At 32.6% G+C, this 6000-nt stretch overlaps 1 protein-coding gene across 1 annotated transcript in view; it reads right to left on the reverse strand.

Annotated features, from left to right (window-relative positions):
* The window catches only part of LOC101888096 (paired box protein Pax-6), a 217730-nt gene extending 212519 nt beyond the window's left edge, over positions 1 to 5211 (reverse strand). The window contains exon 1 of the mRNA XM_059131815.1: positions 5133 to 5211. The gene's annotated coding sequence lies outside the window, so the exon portion shown is untranslated. The remainder of the gene's footprint in view (positions 1 to 5132) is intronic.
* Between the last annotated feature and the right edge of the window lie 789 nt (positions 5212 to 6000).

A 6000-nucleotide genomic window follows, 5' to 3' on the forward strand; every position in this document is an offset into this window, starting at 1 on the left:
AGAGGTCTTCTATCCCCTTAGAAAATAAGATCCCGAATAAGAACAAAATAAATTGAAAAATGTAACCAAGACCGTGGAAATAGCTGAAATCAGCGGATACCTTCATATAAAGGTTATATCAAACATGGTCCTATACTTAAAATTATTTGAAAGAATGTGTTATTTTTTTCTAAAATCTCAAATTACCAACATTTGAGGAATTTGAAAGGGGCTTTATCATTTTAGGGGGGCTATATCACAATGTAGACCGAATTAATACATATTTTTTACAAATGATTCTTCATGTAACCCCTAGAACAGTATAAAATTTAAAACTATCGTAACTTTTGCGGAGTATACAGCAAACTATTTGAAGACCTGTGTGTATGGTTAAGCTATATAAAATGTACCCTAAAAAGTTTCCTAATTTGAGGTATTTTGAAGAACTCGAAAGCATTTTCGAGGTTATAAATCATTTATCAAAAAATTTACAAAAGAAAAGTCAATTTAATGATTTATTTCCTATTCCCCAGTATCTCTTTATATTCGTTATATCATCGTATTTAATTAAAGTTTCAAACCCCAATTATCAGTATTATAAAGATCTTAGCAATATTTCCCAAATCAAAATTAATTTTGAATTCGTAACTTTTAGAAGACCATGTGGTAAGGCAATTATTTTACCAGTGTAAAATCCTATGTCAATTAATATATGTGTATGCGGCCGTTGAACACTTTCATTCATATGAATGTTACCAGGTTGAGGGTACAGAATTTTGAAGCTGTGCGAAATCAACTGTGACAGATCGCACTTTAATTTTTAAATGAATACAAAACCTAGTTCTTCCTGAGATTATTTTCAAAGGGTTTAAAGGAAAGTAAGAAAAGGTCAAAAGTCGGGCGGGCCAACTATAGGATACCCTACATCGCTATGCGTATTTAGTAGAGCTCCCGTAACAAAATAGTCTATATTGGAAATTTATGTGAAGTAAATCTTACCAACTATGAACCAAATAACATTGCTGTATAAGGCATAATGTGCCTTCGATAAGGATGATATAAAAAATATTTATTGGAGCTATAGATATACGGACAGAGATTCACCAAATAGTAAAAATCTGAATATAAAAAAATCTGAACAATTTGAGCTGATATTACATATATGGCGAGCAATGACCGTAACATCGGATGAATATGTTTAGGAAACTATTTAAAAATCTGAACCGGTTCCGATAAAATTTGGCAAAGGTATTTTCGAACTCAGGTACGGTTGATATTTGAACCCTGATATTTTAACCGATTTTCTCCAAATTTGATGTACTTGCTTCTAGACTGAATTTGGTTGGATGTGCCAAAATTCAGGTCATTTGGACTGATATTGGCCACATGGTGCAGAATTAACCCGAAATCGGTTGAAGATATATATGGGAGATATTTCCAAATCAGAACCGATATTGAAAAAGTTTTAAAAACTTGCTTTTAGGCTGAATTCCGTCGGAATTGCCAAAATTCAGTCCATTTGAACTGATGTTAGTCATTTGGTACACAATCAACCTGATATCGGATAAAGAAGATCGGAATCGATCTTCACAAAATTGTAAAATCTTATTTTTGAGCTGCATCTGATATCTGGTACCAAAGATTATTGTTGTGGACTACATATTATGAGAGGGACTTTAACACAAAATCGGATAAAACATTCATATGGGAACTATAGCTGTATCTGAACCGATTTTCACCCAATTCGAAATGAGTCGGAATTGCCAAAATTCAGTCCATTTGGACTAATATTAGTCATTTGGAGCACAATAAACTTGATATCGGTTGAAGATATATATGGGAGCTATATTCAAATCTCGATAAAAATTTAGCAAAGGTATTTCTGAACTGAATTTGATATATTTCCCCAAATATTGTTGTTACAGGGTGCAAAGTACGGCTGCGGAGGAAAAAAGTAACAAATCGGATGAACAATATATATGGGAGCTATAACTGAACCGATTTCGATCAAATTTGGCATACTTATTTCCAGGTTTAATTTGGTCGTATGTGCAAAATCCCATACTATTTGGGCAGATATAAAACGTTTTGTGCGCAATTTATCTAAATTTTGACCAATTATCTTTAATTTCAATAGGATTCGTCCTTGGATCAAATAAATGACTTGTGCAAAATTTCATCTGGATCGGGCAATAAATTCCCGATACATGGACAGACAGACGATCGGACATGCATTAATCGACTCAGAATGGGAATCTATTCAGATCATCAAAAGGAACTATGGGTCTATCTCGCTTCCTCGTGCCTGTTACAAACAAATGCACAAATACATTATACCCTGACCTTGTGGTGTAGAGTATAAAAATTGCCTCACTTTTTTTCGATTTGTTGAAAGTTATGGTTGTAGCTCGCCCAAAACTGCATTTAATATTGATAGTCAAACCAAAGCAAAAAAATCAAATCATTTAGAATCGATTTTGAAGGTATAAATATTAGTGAGTTTAGATGAGATTAGTTTCAAAACTAGTTTTTTTGAAGTATATTGTGGAAAAGGTTTCGGGGAAAAGAAGTTTTGTTTAGTAATATCTGCAATTTGTAATTTTAAGAAATATGTACGATCTAGTTGGAAAATGGTTGGTAGAAATAATAGACTGCGTAATATTTAGACCACCTACCCCTGTTGTTTTACACTCTTCACCATATGATAGAGGGTATATCAAATTTGACAATCCGTTTTTATTCATGGAAATAGTTAACTTAGACCAAAGTACATATATATCTATAAGCATGAAATTCTACATATGTTATTTTAAAAGGGTCGACTTAGAAGACTAGCTGATGACGCATGTTATGTTTGAAGTTTCTTCAACAAAATTTTTTGACTTTTGTTAAAATATCACCTAATTTTTTTTGGAGGACATCTATACCATCTATTCTCTTTCTAATGCTAAGTGGTTTAGAAACTTATATTTTAAAACTAAAACTAGGAGGCCAAGAATTACCTGCATTCTTTTATACGGAAATACGTACAATTACCATTTATGGAAAAACTCAATTTAAAAGCACCGCCGTTTGATTTGTAACAGTTCGAAATTATTCTTATGTTTATACTTTAGAAATGCACGCTTTTAAAAAGGTATTTTTTACAATGAGTGCGGTTTCATCCTAATATTGACAGACTTAAAAAATTCATATGTTGGAAATTATCGCTATATAAAAAAGTGGTATATATAAAAACAACACAGCAGTGTAGATTTAGCATCACGAACCCAATTGAAATATTCATAACAATTGCGAAATAAATTTAAATGATTGCATATTCTAAAAAATTTTCTGAAATACAACTTAAAATACAATACAAATCATACGTTCCTATCAATTGGTTACATATTCTAATACTTTGGTTGTGTATTCATTTGAACGCTTAGAAGCAAACGTAATTAAGTATGATGTCCTTAATTATATTTTGATATTTCAAATTTGTCACTTTGTCATAGGTAAAACGGTACATTTGCTTACGCAAAGGCAAAATTATTCTCGACTGCTTTGATGAGTGGTTTACAAGACTGTAAAAGAGTAATTAAAAACATTCCAAACGATTCGATTGTAAAGCTTTTCATTGGATAAGAAATCAGCATATGATGTAATTGTCGCAATCATGTCAAAGTCATTTAAACCCGTAAACTATGTCTACCATTCATTTAATTTGTATCAACTAGAAATATTCGTTAGTCACCCAATCTGTGGAAATCACTCTAGCTTCCGAACGAATTGAAGTAGATTGATAAACTCAAATGTATGTTATGTCTGCAGGACTTTTTGAAAATGGGCCATGTAGGTCCACTTTTTAGTATAGCCCCCATATAACGGAACCTCCCGATATTCGGTATTTTGATGATTTTAGCGACATTATTCACCGGAATTGTTTTAAATTTTGTATTTAAAGTTCGTAATGGATACTACAGCCTAAGACAGAAAATTGTCTGTGCAGGTCCACATCTTCGTATAGCCCCCATATAACGGTACCTCCCCATATTCGGTTTAGCATTTGAATATTGTAATGGCTTATGACAAATGTTACCTATGCAGGTCCATGTAGACCTACCTATGCAGGTCATATAGATCCTAATATAACAGATACATTCGGTATTTTTAAGATTTTAACAGAAATGTTAACGGATTTTATTGTTTTTAAGAATTGCCAAATTCGTTCCAAATGATAGAGGGTATTCAAAGTTCGGCCCAGCCGAACTTACAGCTTTTTTTCTTGTTTTCTTTTAAGTTTGTGTTATAGAATCAAAAACGGCTAGACGGATTTTCCTGAAAATTTCACAGAAAACTTAGGAATTTACTGGGATGAGAATAGGATATTAATATCATAGAAACATGAGGGCAGCGAGGATTTCCCACACGCCAATTCTTTAAAAACGCGCACTTTTTTAAAAAAATTTGATAAGTGTGACCTTAGCAAAAGTTTAACAGGGTTTGGTGGATTTAAGAAACTCCACATCTAGTATTTTAGTACTCGTTTTATTATGAAGGCTGGGATATATACATATTATTTGGTATAGAACAATATATTTGGTAGACAACATAATCCGCCGCCACTCTCTTTAGTAGTTTAGTCAATAAGTAATACATAAATGTGGTATGAATGGTTATTTAGAATTATACATACTGATTGTTATTTAGAAACGTTAAGCTATGTCTGCCCATTCGCCGAAATCGCTATATTAATGCATATTTATCAATAGGTCTGGTATTCTACTTTGTAAACATAACTATTTCTAAAAATATCGAAATTTCTAATTCACATTTGTTGTTAATTAGGAAGTACACTGAAGTTGTTCTTTCAACTCGTTACAGTTTTAACCTCAATAATCCTTAACAAATTAATGAACATATGTACCAATAATTTGAAATGATCATTGCATTCTTAAATGTTGTGTTGGTCGCGTTGTTCTGTATATTTAAGATGATATTTGCAGTTTTTTATTGTCATTTAAAGCTTATTTTCTGCAATTATATAGATTAAAATAATACGACCGCGTGCTATGTGTTCGTTGTGTGCGACACAAGCAACCAATTAATTTATATGCCAAAAATATTATTTATAAAATTTGGTCCACGCACTAAATTTTGCAATGCGATACCTTGCCAATCGATTACGGCTGAGAGTCCAACTCACTGCTCCACCTATAGAATATAAAATTACTCGCAACAATGCGCGCAATGTTGTTATTCGTAATTTTTAATTTAGAGCACTTACACTGACCATTTTACTTAGATATGAATGCAAAATGGACGGCTCACCATTCCAAAATTCATTCGAACATTCAGATGGGCCAACGAATATTTGTATGTATCTATGTTCGTTTATATTGTGAGTGCGCATTTATGGAATTTGATCGATTTTTTGTTGGTGACCAACACTGTATACACACCTATCATATTACTGTAATGGTCCGAGCAACGTCAGCTTCTCGCTGGCACCAAATGAGGTGTGCTTAAACGTGTACGGCCAGGTAAAAAGACAATGAAATTCAGCAAAACTCACTCAATCCTCTCGCCAGTTTACGCAGCTGAATTAAAAACCACTCAACGTTGTTATCATCTAAGAATAGAGAAAAAATAAATAAAGTGCCGCTATTGTGGCATATGTTTGTCTCACTTACACATAATATTTTATCTCACTTTGCAGGCGTAAACGGCATGTACCAATAAGAAAGAAGTTTTTTTTTATAAATGCAACAACAAACAAAGTGAGGAGAAATTCAAATAATGGCTGTTTTACACAGCCAAATTACAGTTAAATAAGCAAACAAACAAACCTGGCCAATAATGACTTAGATGAATTAACGAATGCCCACAATCATATGTGCTCCACTGATGATATCTGATATTAGTTTTAAATAATGATTTTAACTTCAAACAAAAATGAATATTTAAATAAAACAGATTTATTTTGTGGTTCTGCGCAAGGATGCCAACTGCTCCGAAGTATTAATTGCTACAGATAAG

The sequence above is a fragment of the Musca domestica genome, unplaced genomic scaffold (genome assembly GCF_030504385.1).
Source record: "Musca domestica strain aabys unplaced genomic scaffold, Musca_domestica.polishedcontigs.V.1.1 9, whole genome shotgun sequence".
Lineage (NCBI taxonomy): Eukaryota > Metazoa > Arthropoda > Insecta > Diptera > Muscidae > Musca > Musca domestica.